General features: G+C 48.5%; 1 protein-coding gene and 1 pseudogene across 3 annotated transcripts in view; one reads left to right on the top strand and one right to left on the bottom strand.

The window, feature by feature from the left end:
• Window positions 1-24209, top strand: part of GLI2 (GLI family zinc finger 2) — a 274888-nt gene that overhangs the window by 151584 nt on the left and 99095 nt on the right. The window lies entirely within an intron of this gene.
• On the bottom strand, window positions 23099-23757 carry LOC118973753 (peptidyl-prolyl cis-trans isomerase NIMA-interacting 4-like; annotated as a pseudogene).

The raw sequence follows: 24209 nt of genomic DNA, 5'->3' as shown, positions 1-24209 counted from the left end.
GGGGTAGGCTGAGTGGGATCAGTGGTCCTTGCTGATCTGGGGGGCACATAGCTGTGGGACCCACTCACCTAGGGGATTCACAAGCCACAAGCTGTGAAGTTTCCAACGTTTTGTTTGATGGGACCTCCTTGTACCAGAGTACATGCCTTGTCTCCCCTCCCTGTGGAAGGGAAAGGACAGGTGAGGGGTGATTTTCTGCATCCTGTAAAAGTTTTCACATTCAAAAAGACTGAAATTTGATCAGTGACATTTCAGCTGGTTGGGGATGGGGTCAGATCCTCCCCTTACCTCTGTCCTTGAGGGGTCACCCAGTCTGTAGGGACTCTGCTCCTTAGCTCTGTGCCTCTCTTGACTTTGGGGAGCTGCAGGGAGCCAGGGAACCTTCCAGAGAAGACAGGTGATAGTGGCCTGGGGGACCAGTCATGTCTTTTTCACAGCATCACTGTACAGCAAGGACAAGTCACTCTGCCTTCATGGGCCTCAGCTTCCCCTTCTTACCCAGCAAGCCCTCTGGTCCAGATGGTCCCTAAGGTCCCACCCTGCTCCCTCTCCATTTCTTGGGCTTGCAGAGCCCTGAGCTATGGCACCATAGCACCCAAGTGCCAACACTTGCCCAGGACAACCCCTGCCCCTAGAGGACAAGCTGATGGGTAGCTTCTTGGGGGCAGGAAGGGTTCCTGTGGCTTCCAGCTGGGGAAAGTCACCAACAGGAAGGAGCACACACTGCCCACCAGCAGCAGTCAGATCCCCCAAGTCAAGCCAGCCTTTACATTAGTGAGTTCCTAGCTAGCTCATAAATGATTCATGCAGTCCCACCTCCCTCCCTCCTGGCGGCCACTTGATACTCCCTCCCACAGATCTGTGGAGACCCCTGGACAGGCAGTGCCCTTCCAGCACCACAGCCCTGCAGGCAGCGTCCCTCTGCCCTCCTGGCCACACAGGGTAAGTTGAAGGGGAAAGGCAGCTTTTCCTGAGAGGCTTCCAGTGGCAGTGCTGAGGCGGCTGCTCTTGTTTGCACAGGCCTAGCCTGCAGCCTTCTCCCTCTGTCGGTGGGACACACTCCAAGTTTGAAGCCAGGAGAATAAGCAGGTGCCAAGGCAGGGTAGGTCGGGGGGAGGAGGGATGGAGGAGAGAAAGGAAAGAGCTGGGTGGACAGAGCACAGGAAGGCAGGAGGAAGGGATTTGCAGGAGCAAGGAGGCCCTGAACAGAAAACAGTGTGAAAGAAAGTTAAGTGACTTCTGCTTCTTATGGGGGATGGGCAAGGTGGTTGGGGAGTGGGTTGGTAGGAGTATTCGCACTGTCAGCTAGAGGATTTCTCCTCTGCTCCCCACTCCCAGCAGATGTTCTCCAAGCCCTTCAAACTCTTGTGGTACCCATGAGAACTTTGAACTGAGAGTTTCTTCTGAGATCTGGCAGAGCTGAGCCTCTGGAGCTCAGTCTTTGCCACTTCAATTCCTGGTGGTTTTAGCAGCAAGGCGGACTTGCAGACAAGAATCTTTATTGCCTGCTGGGCCTCAGCTCTGACTTACTTAGAAAAATGTGTGTGCTAAAACTGAGCTTCCCTTGGGAAGGTGCTGTTTTCTCATGAGGAAGAAATTTGGGGGAAGTTGAGTTTAGGAGAGAAGGAAACAAAATCATGTTCAAAAGGAATGGTCTAGAGGCTTGGCAAAATCTACAAGACACTTTCTTTTATCATCTCTTTTCTTTTGAACATATTTTAAGTTCTTCCTTCTGTTGGCTTCCTAAAAGCTCTTATGCGGCCCAGCTTTTAGGGCCCCAGGAAAGAGAACCTACTGGGGCCCTAAAGCGGTGGGGGCTGTTGCTGCCCCTCAGGCCTTATAAGCTGTTCTCTAGTGGGAAGGAACTCACAGCCATAGGGGAGGGACAGACAGGAACAAAGACCCTCTCAACTCTGTCCTCATTTGGGCTAGTTGCTGGGGCATTGGTATTTCCCCCTTTATCAGTTAGAAACAAGAATAAAGAGGTGAGGCCTTCCTGGTGACTTCTTTGGGGTAAATGGTGACAGGTACTGCATGTCATAGGCCATGAGTTATCCTCAGCAGTGGGAGGGACATGACCAGGTATTGGTGTGGGAACATCCTTCCAGCTGTCATGCTGAGACAGGACTGGAGGAACAAGAGCAGAAGGCCACGTAAGGGACTGTGACAGGGCCTGGAAGAGATGAGAGTGGCCTGGTCTAGAGTGGGCACAGGAAAGGAGCAGTAGTACCTCCATCTGGCTGTTTGGACACTGGTGGGTTTGTGGTCGGGGGCTGGGCCCTGGATAACAGTTCCCCAGCATTTAAGTACAAAGTGCTATTTGGTATAATGGATACAGCTCAGTCTTGGCCATTTGTGGTTTTTAAACAAATCATGATTCCCACCTTGCAAACAATTTAGGGTTTTTTCTAGCCAGCCCCATCACAAACTTTTGAAGCATGAAATGAATTTTGCTAGCCCCCGCCAATAGGATCCATTCCCTAGATAATGGATTTTATGAAATGGCTATAGTCTTCCCAGGTAATGAGCAAAAGCTACACTCTCCAGTAGGACCCAGCATTCCTCTTCTTGATTTATGATATATTGGTTAAAATAGTAAACTGATAGCAGTCACAAAATAGTCATCAATCACCAGGCAGTCTTGCTGAAACTGTAGAAAGGTTTTTGAAGTGAGATGCTGGACACCAGCAAAGGAACAATTTGGCAATCCCAAAGGCATAAAGCACCAATGAGATCAAATCTATGTATTTGGGTTTTGAAGTCAGAGGAATGGCATGCCTAAGGAAGGAAGTAAATGCAAGCAGGCCCACTCTAAAAGGTCAAAGGGCATCCCCTCTTTGGCTCCAGACTCCAAGCTCTCTCTGGTTGGCTTAGTATTTTGTTTCTCTTTCTAGACAGTTTTGGAGAATTTTCTCAGTCCTAAAATGGATAAATATGTTGGGCTAATGTGTGTTGAGTTTTAAAGCAGGTCTTTCCAAAGTGTGAGTGGTGTCTGTGTATTTCAGCTAGGATTGGAGTGCAAAGCCATCCAGTGTTAGTCAGGCCTGGTGAGTCTACTGCTCTTGGAGAAAACTAGGTGTGAGCATTGTTGTCTTGGAATTGCCTCCATCTCGATGAGTTATTTCATGGCTGTAGTTACTTATATCATCAGTTCAAGAGGAAAATCTGTCCTTCATTGACTGACTGACTGACCAAACTAATGGTGAAAAAGCTGTAGGATCATGTATAGTGTCTAGTCAGCACCGCATCCCCCAACTTTATAGGTGAGGAAACTGAGCCATGTGGGAGGGAGGGAGCTGGCTCAGGTCTTACAGGGAGTTGATGGAAGCGAATGGAGTGGGATCCAGCCATAGTACAATTTGAAATGACATCGACTCTCAGCTGGGCCAGCTTAGCACTGGCTTGTCATCAGAGGGCAGGGTGTAGGGTTGGCAGCTTGACACCTGTGGCAAGACTGTGGGTGCCTCTACCCATCCAGGTGCTGCTGAGCTGACTCACTTACCCTTTAGTCCTCTGAGTGGCTGTGCCACTCTCCACCTCTGTGCCTCTCTTGACCCTGCTCCTGCCAGAGGGCCATCCCCAGCTCCTAGATGGAGTCCAGTGCCTGGAGCCCTGGAGCCTAGGGTGGGATGGCTGCCTTGGTATCATGGGTGTGCAATTTTCTGCAAGTCATTCAACTCTCTTGAGCCTCATATTCCTCCTCTGTCATATGAGAGACTGGTACAGATTTTTGCAGACAGCAGGCATGCAGTAAGTGCAACCTCATAGCCACCTTTTAGTTCAGTAAGCAGCTGTTGGGCACCAGCTCTGGGCCAGGCCCTGTGCCAGCACAGGAACTCAAAGTTTGACAAGAGATGATTCAAAAGCAAGGATTTTGAGCTCAGTATTTTGAACATGGCTATGAACCCCAGTGTGAGGCAGGTTTCCTGAATGGAGGAAGGCAGATCCTGGGACTTGGAGAAACAGATTGGAATGACTCATGGCTGCACCAGTGAACTAGCCGGAGAACAAGGAGTCCTTTCCTCAGCCCTGTCCCCCCAGACACCACAGCCAGTGGGCTTTAATGCTAATTCTGTCAGTGGCCACTGCAGGAAGCCATTCCCAGCGCCCACTGCCAAGGCTGGCCTGTGCTGTCAGGGCCCTTATCCTTATCCCGAGGTCATGGCTTTCTTCTCCAAGGTAGAGCGCCCCTGCATGCTTTGTGCCTGTGCTGCACCAGGTGCACTGGGCACTCTGAGCATTTGCTCCTGGATGCACTGGAATGGGTTGGCTCCTTGAGAATGAAGGTGAGACTTTCACTCCAGGATCTTTGCAAGACTGGAGAGCATGTCCTGGTGCTGGAGCCTGCTCCATGTTCCTTCTCTACATTGCTGTCCTGACACCCCGCCAGCCACACCCAGCCAAAACAGAAACTTTTCTTCCCATTTGTGCACCTGGGCTATCAGAAGGGGAGTACTAATTGCAGGCAATCTATGCTCTTATGGGTACAGGTTTGCAAAGGACGTCTTTTGTTCTTGTTAGAGTAGCTAACCTCTAAATCTATTTAATACCCCTTCCCTGGTTGTCCATCATTATGACACATGATTTTCCAAAGGATTTACTATTAGTTAGCAGCACAAGGCTTTCTCCCTGGGGTAGCAGCTACTTGCAGTGAAGAAAATGCATGTTCAGTGTAGCAATTTGTCTTTTTTTATATATTTATTATAAGAGTAAATGAGTTATTGTTGGAGACTTCAATATTATTGCAAATTAGCTGCTGCACATGGAGCTGAGCCCATCTATTATGTTTCTCAACTCCCACAGCAAGTACACCAATGCAGGCATCAGTGGAGAGTCTGGACCCATATCAGGGTGAGGGCAAGGGGATGTGCAGGATCTGGCTATGACATCACATGATGCCAGAGGCAAAGGAGACAGAGAGCCTCCTGTGCAGGTGGGAAGGGATACACAGTTTGTCATTGTGCCAGATGGTCATTGCTGGGTGGGCTGATGGTTGGGGTCAGTAGGGTGGAGGAGGTGGTGTATGTGTGACTATGACACCTGTGCCCACAACTTGCTCCACCCTAGAGCTGTAATCAAGAAACTAAAGCTGGAGATCTGAGTCTACTATAGTAGCCCTTCAGCTACCTTGCTTCCAGGGTGCTGGCATTTCCAGCCTTGGAGGCTTGGGTCTGGGTTTTGATTTGAGGTAAGTGCCCAAGACAGAGTGGTGGGTGGAGTCAGCCAGCCTTCAGCAGTCCCCCTAGAGGGCTGTGCACTCTGGCAGACCCCTGCTGAGGCACTGCTGGCTGGTCCTGTCTGTTAGTTACCTGCCCCACCTGGGGGTGCACACAGGGGCTGCAGGATACAGGATAGAGGATTGCATCCTTGCTCTTCAGAGATGCAGTCCACATGGCCGGGTGAATGGTCCAGGTACTGTGAGTGCCAGCCAGCTGCTGCCCAAGGCTGGAGGACACTCAGGGAAGGCCACTCAGCCTAGTGATCAGGAGCACGGCTTCTAGTGACCAGCCAGCGCAGATTAGAGTCCTGGTTCTGTGCCACCTGCCATTTGCATGACCATGGACAGGATGCTCAGCCTCGCTCTGACCTTCAGTTTCCCTCCTGTTAAAATGAGGCTGATTATCCATAGATATCTGATATTAACTTAATCTAAGTCTCTGCAACACTTAGCACGGGACCCAGCCCACAGTAAGGGCTCAAAAGTGTTACTTGTTCATTTCTATTCAGTGGACTTTTCAGAACATGATAGGCTAAACTTTATAAAACATTAATTGTCCACTTCATTTGATTGCAGTAGTAACATATGTGAATGACAGACAAGAAGTTCCACCCAGACAAGACAGTGGTAAAATTTTAGAATATGTGCTTATAGTCCTCTTCTGTGTCCATATATTATGTGTGTGCAGTTCCCAAACATTTTTTGGTCTTGGGACCATTTTACACTCTTAAAAAGTATTGAAAACTCTAAATAAAGAGTTTTTCTTGAAGGGAGAGGGGCACATATCTATTGATATCATTTTATTGATATTTGGAAATTAAAACTGAGAACTTTAAAAGACTTTAAACTCATTTAAGAATGAATGTAACAAACCCATTTCATGTTACTGAAAATAACTCATAACATTTTATGAGAAGTATTTTCCAAAACAAGAAAAAATTAGGAGAACAGCACTGTTTCTTTTTGTTTTGTCTTGTTTTGTTTTGTTTTGTTTTGTTTTGTTTTGTTTTGTTTTATTTTTGGTATCATTAATGTACAATTACATGAGCAATATTATGGTTACTAGACTCCCCCCATTATCAAGTTCCCACCCCACACCCCATTACAGTCACTGTCCATCAGCGTAGTAAGAGAATGGCATTGTTTTTTAATTTTACACACCTCTCCACTGTCTGGCCTCATAGAAGCTAGTGTTCTCATATACTTTCTGCATTTGGTCTGTTCCCTGGTGGCCTCTGGAACACCCCACTGTCCACTCATGAGAGTACAAGAGTAAAAAAGGAAAAATCATATCTTAGCATAAAGTTTTGACTTTGTGGACCCCTTGAAAGAGTCTTAGGATCCTCAGAGGTTCCCAGACTACACTTTGGTCCTCTTTTTAATGCCTGCCAAGTGGAGTATTCTGGCCTTCCTGCCTAAGGCTGGGTGATGAGCATCCTTCCAGGGGTCCCAAGCTCACTGTGTCCCACATCTGAGTCCTTTGGTAACCAGAGCATTTGGCTGCACCAGTGCAGCTTCCTCCCTATCACTATAAATGGAAGCAATTAATAAAATCTTGTTTGCTTGCAGAGATGTGACCACTGAGAACATTTTCATGCCTCCTCACATCCAGGTTCCTCAGCTGGCCTAGCACCTTACTCAGGTCACACTGTCCCAAGGTTGCTCCAAGGAAGAAGGAGCTGCTGTCCCCAAAGTCTGGGGCCCACACTGGCCTAGCTCATCCCAAAGCCCACTGCCTGCAGCCCCTGACCACACAAGAAGCATCCAGCTCCAGCCTATTCTCACCCCAAATGACTCCCGGACACAGGCCTTGTCCCAGCTGCCACCCCAAGCGCACTTGACCACACAGTGCCTCCTTCTCAGGACTGCCCCCAGGCCGACAGAGCCCCGTCTGTGAGGGCTTAGGGGGTCTGTGCGAGAGCTCACTCACCTTGGCTTTGGCCTGATCGCTCACCTGGCTGGCTAGCCCTTTTCAAAAATTGTCTGGGGTGTTACAAATCTTTATACTTCAAAGAGAAAAATTCTTGGACCTGCAGCAAGTGGAAAAAAAATTATGAAAATAACCGAAAGAACCAGCAGCCAAAGTAGACTAGTGAGAGTCTGGAGGTCCTGATAGTCATCAGAGAACAGGGTAGCGCACTGGTCAGGGAAAAGCCTAATGGCTGGGGACTGGGAGTCATGGCTCCATATGTGCCTGGAGCACAGGCTGTGCTGACTTTTGTGTCAGCTTTTGGGGAAAGATGGATGTGCCTGGAAGCGGGCCTCATTCTGTCTGTGTAGGCAGGGCCCACGTTGAATGTCTGTAGGTGGCATCTATCATCCATGACCTGTAGCATTTGTACTTGTTGTTTATGGTCTCCTGACATGCATCGTTTTCTCGGGCTGAAATATAGCACACTAATGAGGTATCTCTGTTCGGGAGGATACAGGCGGCTCAGAAAGATGCCTCGGCAGCATGCTGACTAGTTTGTCAACAGCTGCATGCTGTGGCAGCTGCTGTCCCTGCAAAGAAGAAAAAGGAGGGGGATTTCTGGGAGAAGCTGCAGCTGGGCATGGGGTTTTGTTGCCAGGGAACCTCACTCAGTCAAGGGTCTCCCACAGAGAAGCCTTTCGTTAGGGATATTTGCTTCTGGACTATTGGCCTTGGGGCCTGTCGTTACTAGGAGGAATGTGGCTCAGGAGTGTCAGGCAGATGTTTGTTTGGATCCTAGCTTCCCCACTTTGGGCCTGAAACTTTCTACTCTTGGAGCCTGTTTCCTCATCCACAAAGTGGGGAGGTCACACCCACTGTGTTGTCAGTTCTGCGATTTGGTGATGGCCTGGGTCTGCCCTGGGAAACAGCAGCAGGGAGGTAGTTGGTGGTGCCCATGCCCGGAGTGGTGGCTACCTGTGCACACAGGCTCCCCTCCAAAGCTGGGGCCTGGGCTCAGGTGTGTGCCATACCTGTCAGCGTACAGTTTGTGAACAGAGAGGCGACTGCGTCATGATCTTCAGCAGGCTCTGGGCCCTAACCAGAAATGCTCCAAATCCAGAGGGAAAGCCCAACGAATGACTCAGGCTGGGCATCTTAGCCTAGGGACTTGTGCCCCCTGAGAGGGGCCAGGATGCTGTTCACTTGGGGGGAGGACATAAGGGAAGGAGCTAAAGAGCTAAGTTCTTTTTCTGGGGAAATGGCCCAGGTGGGGAAGGGGATGGGTTTGGAAGGAATTTGAGAACAATTTTCAAGAGAGAATGTTTCCTTGGACTAGAAGAGATATCACAGATGCAGTGTGTCCTGGATGAGCCCCACGCTTGCAATAAAAACCACAGTAATAATAATAGCTGTTCCTGTGCACTGGCCACGAGCTGTGGCCTTAGGCCCTCTGCACACACTGTCTCTCTTCTTTTCCTCACAACAGCACAGGTGGTATTACCTATAAATTCTGTGTCATCAGTCATGATCCCAATCCCAGGAGGGGTTAAATTCATATGGAAAAGTGAAGTCTGTTTTGCAAAAGAAGACGGTGATGGGAGTGGGTGGGGGTCAGGTGTTGCCTTACCAGATATTAAGCCATATTGTGAAGATGCAGCGATTAAAGCAGAGCATTAGATCAGAATGGAGAGTCCGGAAACAGATACAAGTACAATTGTGAATTTAGTTTTTAGCAAGGATAGCTGTTCAAATACATAGAGAAGAATGGACTGTTCAGTAGGTAATATTAAGACAATGGGTTATAGATAGAAAAATGTGTGAATCTATACTTCATACTCTACATAAATAAGTTTTAAGTGGATTCAAGAACTAAATTTTTAAATAAATCCAATTGGGCCCCTTCATTCACCCCAGCACTCTGGCTGTTGTGGGAAGCCTTAAACAAGACACAAAATGTGAAAGCCATACAGGAAGAAATGGGTTCCCTTGACTGTATCAGAATTGCATACTTTTCTTCTGACCTTTTCATTATGAAAATTTCCAAACATTCTTCAGAGATGAAAAAATTTTACATAGAAATTCCTGATAACTGATTCTGCCATGAATGTTTTCACCTTGTTGATCACATATCCATGCCTTTCTCCATCCTCTGCTTCATCTGATTTTTGATGCATCTCAAAGTAGATTGCAGCCATCTGTAAACTTGTAAATTTTTGTATGAAAAAGATGCTATAAACAAAGTTAAGATAAATGACAGTCTGGGAGAAAGCATGTCCCACATATGTAACACAATTGAAGGACAGAAACTTTGGCAGTACAAAAAGATTGTCCAATATTTAAAAAAGCAGTCAATAAATAGGAGAGGAGTTATAAATGTAACTTAAACATCAAGGGAAACTAACTCAACCATCTTAGTATTTGGGAGTATACATTAAATTGGCAAAGACCTTAAAGTTGACTAATGTTTAAAGATGGACAGGATGAGTAGAAACGACAGTCTTCCAGGTTGCTGGAGGGTCAGCTGAGCATCAGTTCTGGAAGGCATGTGATAAAAATTTCAAACCCCCAGCATTTTTACTTCTCAGGATATGCCCTGGAGAAACTGTCGCACATGTAACCGGTGAGGTGTACACAGAAAAGTCCTTGTAGCATTGTTTATAATAAGAAAAAATTGGAAACAACCTAAATAATCTATTCATTCTGACATGGGTTGATCTCTAAGAAACATTGTTAAATGAAACATAAACAACACATTTATTAAGTGTGCAATGAAGAATAGAGAAACTTATGCAAATAGTAGCCCACATTTATAGGGTCCTTGCTTTTTCAGGCTCTTTCAATCCAGTATCTCTATTCCTCAAAATAAGACTATTCCCATCTTGCAGGTGAGGAAAGCGAGGTGAGGCTTGCCACAATCACACCCAACTTCTTCCTGGCTCCAAAGATGTTGCTCTTTCTGCAACATATTCCCTCTGTCCAGACATGAAAAAAAATGATACCTGCACATAGGAAGTGCTCAGGAAACTTAACTCTCTCCCCACTCCCAGTTTTCAGACAATGTAATTCATTCATATGCTGTAATATCTAGAAGAATATACTGTTGCAGATGAGACAAGCCATTTTAGTGGCAAGCTGGAAGGAAAAGGTAGAAAAAAATGTCAGAGTGGTAATACTTTGCAAAGGGGCAAATATTCCAGGGGCTGCCCCTCCCTCCCTGGGGCTGGCTGGAAGTCTCCTATGGCATACATATGGAAGTGTGCTACACTTGTATTCTACAGTAAGGTAGGCACTTTGTGAACTTACGGCTTTGTGAAGTTTCATTATTTGCACACACTCATGTAACCAGCATGCAGATCAAGAAACAGACCATGGCCAGCATCCTGGAGCCTCTTGTGCCCACTCCCAGATTCTGCCTCCCGAGGACCGCCACACTCTTGACCTTTGATAGCGTGGCTTGGGTTGGTTTGCTTTTGTTCTTTATATAAATAGAATTATGCAGTGTGTGCATTTTTTTTTTTTGGTCTGTCTTATTTCTTATGTTTGGGGGATTCGTTAGTGTTACATGTAGATTTGTTCATTCTCACTGAAAAGTATTTATTCCATTTTTGTGAATACAGTGTAATATGTGATCTGCTCTAGTTTTGACGGACATTTGGGTTGTTTCCAATCTGGGGCTATCTGTGCTGCTTGTGAACAGCTTTGTACAGTCTTGGTGAACATATGTATGCATTTCTGCTAGGAATGCACTGAGGAGTGAAACTGGCATCTCAGGTATGTGTGTGGTCAGCTGTGTTAAATACTGCCAATTGTCGAAAGCTGTTGTACCAGTTGCCTCAGTTTTGATACTGGAATTTGCTATTAAAAGGTTATTTGTTTATTTTTTTTTAATTTTCCATATTAACATCTAAGAAAAGCTGTTCAGATTGAGATGGATGCATATTGGCTGAGCCCACATCTCTGGTGGGAAATTAAAGAATTGGGAACTTCAGAAACAGACTTGGGGGCATATTCACTTATACACTCACTCACCTACTTGTTCCTCAGCCACAAATATTCACTGTGGCCTGCTCTCTGCCAGGGCTGGGTGTGGCCTGCTCTCTGCAGGTGCTGGGTGAGAAAAAAAGAAAGACACAGTGCTTGCCCATTATGATATTACAGCCAAATGTATTCATTACTTCTCATGACCAATAATGGCTGTGAGAAAGACCATGTCTCTATAAATAATTAGGCTCAAGAAGAGCTGCATAAGCAGAATCATGGGTGCAGGAAAGCCACTTTATAGTGTTTAAAGGCTTGGTTGAATAAAAGGGGAAGGTTAAATAAATTAATGGCCATCTATGGGATGAGACAGTATGAATCCACTAAAATGATATTTATAAAGATTCTTCATGACATAGTACCATATAAAAAAACAAAAGCAGAATATAGAATTATATATACTGTAGGAAACTTATTTTTAAAAGTCATATCCTATAGCAAAAAGAAAAAAGCAAGTTTAGTTTAATTTTTCTGGGTTCAAAAATCTTTATTCTGTGTGAAGTCTTCCCAGCCTGTCATCACCACCCAGGCCCAGTACAGCCACGGAGGGAACAGTGTGTCTGTGTACTTGTGGCACTGCACCAGGGGCTCGCCTGGGGCCCCCTCCTGCACCTCAGTGGGGGCTCCAGTTCCTCACCCATTAAGGGCAGGGACTTCACTTTCTGTGGCTCCTGTGTGCCCCTTGGCCCAGCCCATGCCCTCCTTGGCTGGCTTTGACTTAGGTAAGAGGCCTTTAGGCTGGCACTGCCCACCCCGGAGGAGTTCACAGAGAAATGGGGGAATGGAAAAGGATCTGGTAGTAGAGGGTCTGTTAGTGGAAAAGACTGAGTGCCAGGAAGGAGGAGGGTCTGCTGCAGCCATGTCTGGAGGGGCTGTGTGGTCAGTGAGAAGGGCTCAGGTCTGCCTGTTAGAATCCTCACTCAGGTGGAGAGGCAGGAGAAGCCAGTTAGGGAGCTATTGCAGGTTCTACCCAGCCAGAGCTGATGGGCTGATCCAGGGCGAGCCATGGTTTCCAGTGGTATGGGGGGAGCTGTATCAGTGGTGTCAGTAGGCTGGAAGAAAGAGGGCTGCAGAGACGATGGCTGGCACCTCAGCCAGGCTGCTCTCCTTGGAGGCGCACATCCCCAACCTGCCAAAGGCTGCAAGTGCCCTGGGCTGGCCGGCCACCTGAGATTATTAGGCTGCAGTCACTTAATGGCCAGGCTGTCACTCTGCAGGACCATAATTACTACTTATGTGGACGAAAACCAGTAGATTCCAATTCAGTGTGTTAAAAACTCTTTTTGCATGCACCCACTCTAATGAGGAGCTTGTAACCCACCAGAGCCGACCTGCCATGGGAGGGGGACCCTTCAACCAATGGAGCAAACTGATAATTTTCTTCAGCATCTATCTGAGCTTCCACAGTTGGCTGTATTTCAGCATTTAGCGGTTTAAATGCCAGTTAAAATGCCCATATGAAGAAATGTGTGTGCATTTTCAGGTTTGCCTATTGTGCTGGAGATGAGGGGCAGAAATAAAGTAGAATGGCCAGAGGGGCTGCTTACAGCTCCGTTGCACCACACCTGCAGGATGTGCCTGACTTTTCAACTTTCACCCTGTCCAGGGGGCTGGCGAGGGGGCTCTGTGAGGAAGAGAAGGGTTTTCTCAAGGACTCAGAGTGTGAGGAGTGGGAAAAACAGAGCATGTTTCTCCCAGCAAACAGGCTGACTTTGCCAACTCAGTTTCTCACTGTCTCACATGCATTTCTAGCACCCCACCGTGGGGCTTTTGTTAGATGGGAATTTTAATTAGAGAATTGGGCGAACTTGACTACTTGCCATTCAGATTTAAAGCAAGGGGGCTGGTTAATTTGTCCCCAACTTTTCCAGCCTGTACAGGGCCTCAGCCCAGTCTCTGAGTTTTTATCTGTTGTCTGAAATCTCCTCTCCTTCCCAGGTAGCATCCCCATTCCTCCTTCCTGCCCTCACAGCCTCCAACTCACTTTCCTCCTCCGCCCTGTCCCCCAGCTCTGCCCTCGGGAGGGGAAACCAGGTCACAGATGTGGTTATTAATAAACAAACACAAACCTTGTTTGCCCCACAAAGAGGCTAAGCTTGTGGTTTTTCTGTCCATGCCTTGGAACACCTCAGACAGCAGGAATATGCTAGAAAAAGCAGGTGGGAACTGGGCTGGGGCAATTGAGATATTTGCATACGAAAGGGATTATGAATGGCTAAATTGTGTCTTTCTCAAGCTGAATTGAACTTGTACTTGTTTTAAAAAATAAAAGTTGGTATGTGGGGTGAAGTTGAGCAGAATTTGGGGCATTGAATCATTGCTTTTAGCCATCATTGTTTTACCCAAGCCCCAGCACACCTTCTACTGTCTACATGGACAGAAATACAAGTCTTTCCATCCCCAGGAGCAAAACAGGAAAGTCTTTCTTTTTAGCCATCTTTAAAAGGCAGCACCTCAGGTGGAGAAAGCTCCTCACTTTACTGTCATAACACGACCTCTCATAGTCTCAGTTTCTATATCTTAAAGTGGGTACCAGGCACTGACCTGATAGGATGCTTAGTAGGATTATCTGACCAAGTCCTTGTGTCAGGTGCATAGAGGTCCCACTAAGTGTTACTTCCTTGCAGAAGACCCTTGTAGAATGTGATGCCCAGTTCAAATTCAGAGCTTATGGGCTCTGCTCCCCAGTGCTCTGTCACAGTCCCCTGTGCCACATGCAGGAGTACTAAGTTGGGACGATCCAGTTTGAGGCAGTCCCACCTCTCCCCCTTCCTCAGGGACCCCCTGGATGAGGGAGGGCAGGTGAGAGGGAAGAAGTGGGGTGAAGGAGGGCAAATGGAGCCAGCAGCAGGACCATGTGGAGTGGCCAGGAGAAGCCAGGGCTCCCAATGACCAGCATCCAAAGACAGCTGGCAAAGGACCAGGTCCTTGGGGACGGGAAGGACCAAGGGACTAGGGAGAGGCCTTACAGGTTGATTCCAGAATACACTACAATTCAGCTTCAGGGTTGGGGAATACAGCTTGGAAACCAAACAATTCGACCTACTTCGGGGGTTTGACATGACTAACAGCTGGTCTCTGGATGGATGTGGCTGTCCACAGGTGCTTAGTCCCTGGTGCATGCTCCCCTCTGAAAGGAGAGAGGTGAAACAGCCCTGACTTTATTCCAGAGCCACGCCCAGAGGAGCCTAGAGGGAGGTGGAGGTTGGGCAGGGCCAGGCTTGGTGGTGTGGGGGCTCCAGTAGGCCTCCAGGACCCCTGGGCCACAGGAAGGGGTGAGGGCAGGGGAGGAAGAAGCAAGTAGAATGAAGTGCAAGGTGAAGGGCACCTGGTTCAGGGTGAGGTTGGGGGCAGGCTCTACTCCAGTCTTGCCTGTGAAATGCAGTGTCCCTGTAGGTCCCTCCAGAGCACTGTGAACTCAGGAAATGCAGCTGGAGGGAAGGAGAGAAGCCTGAGAGAGGGCAGAGGCCACAGCCACAATGCAGAGCTGTGAGGCCCTGAGGGGAGGCTGCCTTTGAGGGTGAAGGGTCTGGCCTCCCTGCCAGGTCTGTCGCCCCCTGGGCAGTCCGTCTATCCTGTGTTGGACATTGGGACCCTACTGCCTTCCAAGACACCGCCCCCACCCCCCCCCACCCCATGGGCCCTGCTGACAGGCTTTGCCTCACCCTAGGACCGCTCCCTCCCCACCAGGACCCAACTCCCTGGTCTGGTCTCACCTCTAGTCTTCACTGGGTCTTATTTCTTCTTCTTTTTCTTTTTTTAAAGCTAGGTTTATTAAAGTATGTTTGTATACAGTAAAATTCACTCTTTTGAGGCATACAGTTCCATAACTGTTACAAATGTGTGCAGTCATGTAACCACCGCTACAATCAAGATATAGAACAGTTTTCTCTGCCCAAAATGTTTGTCCCGTCCCTTTGCAGTCTCTCCCTGCCCTCATCCACAACCCCTAGCAACCTCTGCGAGGTTTCCCATCCCTGTAATTTTGCCCTTTCCAGAATATACAAATGGCATCATCAGGCGTGTGTAGCTGGGGCTTTTGAGGGAGAAAAAACAGGATCCCTTCAGTCCCTGCGAGGGTGTCAGCCTCCCACTTGCACCTGCTCTAATGAAAGAGTCCTCACCCTTGTCTGGCATGTGGTCCCATTTAGCAGATCTAGGAAACAGAGGCCCAGAGAGGTTCAGTAATTCACTTAGGTTGCACAGCTGAGATTTGATTTCAGTTCTGTCATTTTCACTATTTTGTGCAGTTCTTTAGCTGAGTCTTGGGAAGATGTTATTTACTAGTGACAGTTGGGGCCTTGGCACCTGGTGGGTGCAGGGGTAGAAGGAGGCACCTAAATCCATGTCTCTAGTCCCTGTCTGTTAGTGGAGGCCTCCTTCCAGGTAAAATAGCCTGTGCTTCAGGCCCTCTCTAGGAGGTACACGTGAGGAGGCATGACTTATAGGAGTAAGACTTTGCAACCTTCTACAGGCCACCCCTGTGTTCTTTGTCATACATGTGCAAGGCTGCTGCCTGAGGTCTGGAAGTGGGGAAGAGGTGTGGGGAGGAATCTTCAGGGTTCATTGGCAGCTCACAGCTGGCAGTAGTGCTGGGCTCACAGCCACATAGCCTCGACCTGGCTCACACTTACTCTCCATCCCACTGCTCAGGCCTGGCCAGGTCCCACTGCACAGGGGAGAGAGCACCCAACTTGGGGGAGGCAGGGACCAGGACTGTGGAGAGAGGGAAGCTGTCTACACAGATGGTGGAGTGGGCAGAGATGCCAACAGAGGCCACTGCCACACAAGCTGGCCAAGGGGAAGGCTCAGGTAAAGGACAATAGCACAGTCCTGGGACCAAGTGTCACCAAACCTTATGTGTAATGCATTTTTTATCCCCTGGGTAATAGGAGACACCACAAAAAGGACATTACTTAGTGAGTCCCTCACCTCCCTGGCCCCATTCAGCAGACTTGGAGGAAGGACATTGCCCAGCTTCAAGCCGTGGGTGGATTTAATGGGGTTTCCAGCCAAACCTTCCATCAAATTTACAGCTGTGCCTGTCTCCTGACCTTCCCCCTCTCTCACATTCTTTTAGGAAATGGAGCTGTGTGCAGGCTGTGAGTGTCACTTTCCCCATGCTGGAGATATACAGCTGTGGGCCCAGGTTGAGATGGTGGATTTAATCAGGCTGTGTGCCCACAGTTCACCCTCCCCTAAGCCAAGTGACATTAGGATAGCCATTGAGGTCTGTCTGGAGTGGACAGCACAGAATCAGTGGGTGCTTATCCTGCCAGCCACATGCCTGGCCCAAATCTTGTCCCACCTCCCTACTGGAGTGAGGCTCAACAGCTGCTCACCCCACCTGGCCAGGCCAGAAGGAAGAGTCGCTGCACCATTTTTTCCCATGGTTCCCCAACCTCCCATTGCTGCTGTCAGCCCAGGCTCTTGGGGTCACTTCACCTTCCTATAGCCTCCTTGCTGCTCCTCTGCTCTCTTGCTGCCTATTTCTGGCTTTCCTCCTTGAAGAAAAGCCTCTTCCCCTGGTACTTCCTCCCACCTCTCTGCCCATCCAAATCCAACTGCTCTTCAAGGACCAGCTCAAATATCACCACCTCCAGGAAGCCTTCCCTGATTCTCCTCTCCCCTGCAGGAAAGATCTCCCTTCTGGGAACTGTGAGGGCACTGGAGGTTAAAGCCATAGGTGCTGCCTCTGTGGAGCCTGATGTCTGTTAAGAGAGTGCAGCCCTGAGTGGACCATGGGCCTCCAGGGAAAGTCTGTATGTCCAGCTACTGCTGGGCCTGGTCCACAAAAGACACCCATTATTGCGGACACTTTCATTACCATTGCCACAGGGCCACGTTGTCAGACCCCTGCTCCAGAGAGTAAGGATGCGGTCACACTGCCAACCCCACTGGGCTTTGTTAATGCCCCCCACTGCAAATGAGGAAGGCTCAAGTGTCACAGATAAGCCCCTCCTCACGCCGCTGACCTGCCTCAATGTGTCTGGGTTCTGGTATAACTGCCCCTACAGGGGGCGTCACCGTGCCAGGCTGCCCAGCCTCATGAACACCAGGCAGGCGTTTCCAGCTAGCCTTGCTTCCCTCCTGCCCCCCCGACCATGCCGGCAGCTTCTCCCACTCCTGTGGCTCTTGCGGGTCACATGTATTTTCCAAGCTCTTCCCTTCCCCACCCCACGTTTGCCTGCCTGACTGCCTCAGAGGGCTGTGTGGAGACCATAGCAACAGGCAGCATACAGCACCCACCTGGACAAACAGAGCACGCCAGGTGGCTGCTGGCACTGGAGGGCATCTAGCAGGTGGGCAGAGTGACTCAGGCTTGAGGCCTTGCAGAGAATTAAAAATAAAATCATCTCTGCTCCCTGGAGCTAAGGGACCCTGCTTTGAACTAGAGGAGAGAAACTCTGGTAGCACTGAGTTCCACATGGTCATGTGAGAGCAGGGGGCTTCAGGTGTGAGCCATTGTCACAGCACTCACATAATTGTTATTATGACATAGGACCATGAGCTACAACAGTACTTTTCCTACCCTGTGGCACAAAGATGATGAAAATGGGAAACCACTCCTGTTTGTTAAGTACCTGTTATGTGCCAGATCTTTTTAATACTGACCCACATGTACTCCTAAAACCCATGTCCTGAGCCAGGAATTCCAAGTCCAGTTTTACCAAAGAGGTTATGAGGCGAGTGACACAGTCAGACATGTATTTTGGAAAGCTCAAGCTGGTCTGCCTGAGGAACATGACAGGGAGGGGGCAGAAGTGGCAAGGCCAGGAGACTGCTCAGGAGGCAGCCGAGCCTTAGACAAGAGGCAGCGAGGGCTGGAATCGAGCTGTGGCAGCAGCAGTGCACTTAGCGCAGGAAGGAAGCCAGGAAAAGCCTGGCCTGGGGGATGCCATTGCCTTCACCCAGATGGGGGGCCCTGCAAAGACAGGGTGTGGGAGAAAAATCTGAGCTCTGTCCTTGTTGGGCATGTCTCACCCAAGGTGCCTGGGGCTTGTGTGAGGGATAGACAGAGCAGTCAGTGCTCAGAGAGAGGTTTGGGCCTGAGGAGCCGCTCCAGAAACACGCAGTAGATATGTGCAGTGGCAGAGCTGTGTTCCTTCCCTGTAGGCGCCAGACACACTTAGGAAGAGGCCTGGCTTCTCAAATGAGCCTCAGAAGTTGGCCCTGATAGATTGCTGTGGTCAAAGACAGCAGGTGGCTAGATGCCTGGTCTGAAAACTCCCACATCACAAGTGGTAAACAGTGCAAGTCACAGAGCCCTCCAGTGTGCCCCAACACGCCAGGGTGTGGGAGCATCGCATTCTGTAAATACACAGCTCAGCCCAGGTGCGACCTGGGACTATCGCCCCACAATGAACCTGAATTGATGCTCACCAGAGCAACCAGCCTGTGATTATCACCCTCTCAAAGTGCTCTTTTCCTCGCTGGGCTGAGTGCTGGATTTCCAAAAGGCTTGTAATCAGCAGCAGTGAGAGCTATGCATAGCTGCTCTCTGGCTCAGGCAAAGCCCAGGAAGGCCACTGTTTGAGGTTAGCCTTGAGTCAACTTGTGCCATGTACTTGGGAACATTTCAAAAGAGACGGGTGCATGCAAGTCATTACAAGGATCATCAGCAGTTTGGGTATTTAGTGGGATGTGTACACAGCAATCATTGTTGCAAGGGTCCTTCTCCCACAGAGGCTATTATCCTGGAGCAGGGTGCTGTTTGCCTGGTTTTGTCTGGGTTACAATTTGCATCCACTTGATGGATTGTCAGGGTCGGGGGTCTCCTCCATGGGAAATAGTGGAGAGGCTGCTGAGCAAACCCTTAAGAGGAAGGGGAGCACTAATAGCAGCGTTTGCCCAGGTCCTTGAGAGGGCTGGATCTTAGCGTGGTGCTAGATCAACATGACAGGCAGCTAAGAAGCTTTGGACATGCATTCTCAGACCCCTCTTACTGCTGACTCAGATGGCGGCCCAGGAATTCCACTTGGAGGCAGGGACAGGTCAGGCAGCAGTCGCTTAGATGCAGTCAGCAGGATCTAGCCTGCAGGCTCTGGGTTTTTTGCCAGCTCTGTTGGCCTAAAACTCAGTCCAAGTTTGCCAAAGTGATTTGGATCTGGCCTTGACTGGGCCCCTTAAGTGCCTGCTCTGTCACCTGCCTTCATTCTATCAGCTGGATGCTGAGAAAAAGCCTCCAAAGGAGGAGGTGGTGGGGTGAGGGTGGGCAGGAGGAGGGTGTAGGCCCCTGCCAGAAGGGCCCCTTTGCTGGAGTAGATGCTTCTGCTGCCAGAACACCCTGGGGTCTAGCGTTGGTGCCTCTTTTCTGTCAAGGTGGTAGATGGTCTTGGTCTCATTCCTGGTGCTTTTCTGGGACATCTGTGATGCTGGATGACTCCATTTGCTCTCTTGTTGGGACATCATTGCTGAGCATTAAGAGCAAGACCCAAGGTTTCTGAATTCTCTCATTTAGAACAACATTGCCCTCACATTTATCATCTTATTTTTCATTGCTTTTTTTCTCTTCAGACATAAAAGACCCTGGACTATGTGAATCAGGGAAGGGTAGGCTGCAAGGACACAGACCGTGGTCCCCTGAGAAACCCGTGTTTAGTGTAGACATGCTCCTGCACTTGGGGTCTGTTTGAGTGTGGAGGGTGGTAAGATCTTTTTCATTACAATTTATATTCAGATTTCTTTTGTCACAATTAGAACAACAGATGAGTTGACTATCATCAAAGATATACTAGTTCTTCTTGAATGGGCCACTATTTAGAGTTGCCACTTGGAGGGGTCTGGTTCAGGGCCAGGAGTCACAGCTGGGGGTTGGGGCTCTGCTGGGAAGTGAGAACTCAAGGCCACCCAGGCAAGCCAGCATGAGCTGAGACCTCAGCAGCAAATCATTCTTTCCAAGAGAATTCACTGGCTTGTCTGTTAGCAGTGTCTTCGTGTCCCTTGTTTTCTCCACTTATGGCTGCAGTGACAGCTGAGTGGCCAGCTGCTCCAGTCAGGGACCAGGTCTCCCTTCTTCGTGGGCTGAGGAAGGTATGGTGAAGAGAGGCAGGTTTCATGGCTGTGAGGGCTTGGTCCAGAAAAGGGACGCTCCCTGGGTGAGGTCTGTAGGCCAGGGGCTGTGGAACCCCAGGGGAATAGGATGCATCTTGTACCTGGTCCTTAGGGATGAGGAAAGTGAAGGACACAGAGATAAAGTCTCTACTTTTTCAGGACTTTTGTTGAAAAAAGATCAGAAGGTATATGAGGTTGGTTTAGCTTGTTAAGTTGTTCTAAGGAAACATAAGTGGCTTTCTTCTCATTTCATCTTTCTTGCCAACCTACAAACCACCTTGAACTAGTCCTCAGAAGGTGGTTGAGAGGACACCACTGGGCAGGTAAAGGTAGAGAAAAGATAGTTCCTGCCTTAGAAATGCACGTTCCTCCGCCCTGAGAAAGAAGGACAAATGAAAACACAATGTGGATGTAAAACATAAACCAACACAACTTTTAGGAAAAAGCAGAATGAAACAGGCTTCAGGATCCAGGACCAGGCACAGGATTCTGACACTAAAAGCATGATCCACAAAAGGAAAAACTGATAAATTTATCCTCAGCAAAATTTAAAAGTATTTCTCTTTAGCAGACTGTTAAAGAGAACAAAAAGATAAGCTACAGACTGGGAGAAATATTTGCGAAGCACATGTTCGAATTGTTTTCAAACTCTAGTATAAATACTAAAGCACTCTCAAAACTCAACAGTAAAAAATTAAAAATCCAATTAGAAAATGAGGACAAACATGACAAGCTATTTCACCAAGAAATATACAGATAGCAAATAAGCACACAAAAACGTGTTCAACTTTATCAGCCATTAGGGGGATGCAAGCTCCCACTACACACCTCAGAATAGTTAGAATATTAGTGACAGCATCCAGTGCTGGACAGGATGTAGAGATGGATCACTCATATGTCATGGGTGGGGATGCAAAATGGTACAGCCACTCTAGAGAACAGTCTGGTAGTTTCCTATCAAATTACACATGCAAAAACCATGTAATCCAGCAATTGCATCCTTGGGTATTTATCCCCAAAGAAGTGAAAATTTAGGTTCACACAAAAATCTGTATATGAATGTTTGTAGCAGCTTTGTAATATCCTAAACTGGGAACAACCCAGATGTCCTTCAGTGGCTGAATGGTTAAACAAACTGTTGTCCGTCCACACCGTAGAATACTAGTCAGCAATAAAAAGGAACAAACTCTTGATATTCATACCAACTTTGATGAATCTCTAGGAAATTACATTGAGTGAGAAAGTCAATTCCCAAAGGTTACAAACTGTATGATTCCATTTATGTGAAATTTTTGAAGTGATGGTATTTCAGAAAATGGAGAAGTGGAGTGGTTGTCAGGGTTTGAAGATGGTGGGTGGGGTGGGGAACAGGAGGGAAGTGGATGTGCTTATAAAAGGACACATGAAGGATCCCTGTGGTAATGTTCAGTACCTTCCCTGTGGTGGTGGACACGTGAGCCTGTATACACGCGCATGCACATTCACACGAGAGTACTGGGAAAATTGGAACAAGGTGGAGGAATTGTCTCAGGGTCAGTATCTTGGTTCTGATGTTGCATCGGGGAAATCTGAGCAAAGGGCCCCCAAGATCTCTCTCTGTTACTTATTACAATGGTAGTTGAATCTAAAATTATCTCAAAATAACAAATTTAGTTTAAAAAAATACAATATGGGTTAAGTCACATGTCTTTACTAACTCTTCCCCAAGTAAGCAAGCTGCATGTCTCACAAGGGGTCAGGCCTCCCATGGGACACCTGCACTGACGGAGTTTGGTGAGCTGGACTGGGGTCAGGGGTCCCCAGGCTGACAGCCAGTGGCGGGGAGGGGTGAGGATGGCTTTCACCACTTTACCTCTTGCCATTTTCATCTCTTGGGGTTTGCTTCCTGGAGGTGGTTTTCTCCCCACTGTCATCCCACGATTGTGTCCCTTGGTTTATTCATTGATTAATCCATTCATCAGCAGGGATTTCTGGAGGACCCACTGGGTATCAGGCATGGGACTCACAGAAATGTCATAGGCTTTCTGGCCTCAGGGTGGTGGCAGGTGGGCCAGCGAGCACCAATGCTGAGCAGTCAGGAGTTGTAGAGAATGAAATCAGAGATCAGCAGGCTATTCCAACCACTAGTAGGGTGCAGATGCAGGGCACAGGTCGAGGCAGGGAAGGAGGAAATAAGGGAGCCTTTCCAGAGGAGGTGGTGCCTGAGCTGCCTTTTGAAGAACAAGTAAGCATGGGGCAGAGAAGGAGTTCCTTGAGAGATGGTGTAGCCTCATGGTTGAGTTGGCTGCTGGGTTTGAATTCTGGCTCTGTTTATTCTCTCTTTCTCTGCTCCCCTTTTTGTGAAACCAGGACAAGAAGGGGACCTACCTTACAGAGGTTGTTCTGAAGATTAAATGAATTGTCCTTGTAAGTGTCTGGTCTATAATGAGTGCTGTATAAGTGACAAAATATGTGGATGAAGGGCTTGCAGAATGTAACTGAAGACGGGGCCATGGGGAAGGAAGAAATTAGGGCCAGTGAAGGAGGGAGCCAGGTCCTGGCCAGCTTTGCTGCAGTGGGCAGGGACCCAGCAACCTGTCACTGGGGAACCAGCTTGTGTCCGAGTTGATGGGAGTGGAGGGGGAGAGTGCTCGGCCTTTCTCTCCTTGTGACTGGCTCCTCTACCTTGTGCACCCTGACTCTGGCAAGCAGCAGAAAGGGGCTTTGCCCACTAGGCTGTCCTCGTTTGCTGAGCATAGAGACCTTGGAGCCTTGGGGGAACTGGACTGACAAGTCTCCTAGAATAGGGGACCCCTCTTTCCACTTCACCCCCACATGTGACCAGCTCCAGACCCCACTGAGGCACAGTGCGTGAAGCCCCTTTCCCTATAGACCCTGCATGATGTGTGCCTTGTGACCTCCTGCTTGGCCGTGCAGATTGTCACCTCCTTGGACTCCTTGTCCTGCTGGCCCCCACCACCCAGGAAGAGCTGATGGGGGAGCAGGGAGGGGAAGAAACGGAAAATCTGGTCTCCTTGCTCAGGTCTTAAAGGTGTCCTTTCCTTCCTGCTGTTTTGGTTTTTTTTTTCCACTTTTCATATCATTTTTATCTTCTCCCTTCAAGCATAATAATATGATATCCAAATTTTATCTTAACCAGAAGGTCTGTAAACACAGGCTTATCCAACCCACTTACAGGCAAGGTAAATGCTGCTTCTTGAAATGGTCCTACCACGGACCCTCCAGTCATTCAACCCAAGTCTCCCCCCTGCCTAGCTTTATCATCACTATATTGTGTGACCACTTCATTGAATCGCATTCCAGACTTCAATTTTTCCTGGTTTTTGGCTTCCATGATTTTTCCATGTTTTTCGCATAGGATGTGTCTGACCTGTACTGAATTGCACTGCCTGCGGTACCCTGAGCCTTCTTGCCAGAACTGTCACTACCAGAGGCTTCTCCCCTCAGCCGCATTCTCCCTGCTTGCTCTGGCTGCTCCATCTTTACCCCCTTTCTCAGAACCACTTCTCTCTTTGGGAAGCATCTTTAAAACTTTCTTCCTTTCCTTGTTTTTGACATCTTAAAGGTTCTCCTGGCTCATAAGGAAGAAGTTTGTTTTAGGAGAGGTTTCTGCAGGTGTGGGAGGGCTGAGGTCTGAGCTGCACAACCACATGGTCCATTCAGCATTGGTTTTACTGGGCAGGAAGTCAGGAGGACCTTAGGCAGGGCATAGGCTTCTATTTGCACCTCAGGAAAATGGGTGCATAAAGCCTACTGTGTGCCTCAGAGCTAGCAAGGGCATTCAGCAAGGGTGAGTTCTAGTGTTGGTCAGCCAGTGTGGCACCATTAGTGTTTACTGCAGAGGACCTCATGCCCTGCACTTACTGCTACCTTCTGCCCACTTCAATGTTCTGGCACCCTCCTTCTCTGCCTGAGGGCTTTCTCTTGCTGCTGCTCCAGTGGCATGAAGTTAACGCCCCCAAATAAGCAACACTACTTAACAAATGG

Source organism: Manis javanica, chromosome 7 (assembly GCF_040802235.1).
Source record: "Manis javanica isolate MJ-LG chromosome 7, MJ_LKY, whole genome shotgun sequence".
Taxonomy (NCBI): Eukaryota; Metazoa; Chordata; class Mammalia; order Pholidota; family Manidae; genus Manis; species Manis javanica.
The sequence above is the reverse complement of the archived record's forward strand: the minus strand, read 5'-3'. Positions and strand labels throughout refer to the sequence as shown.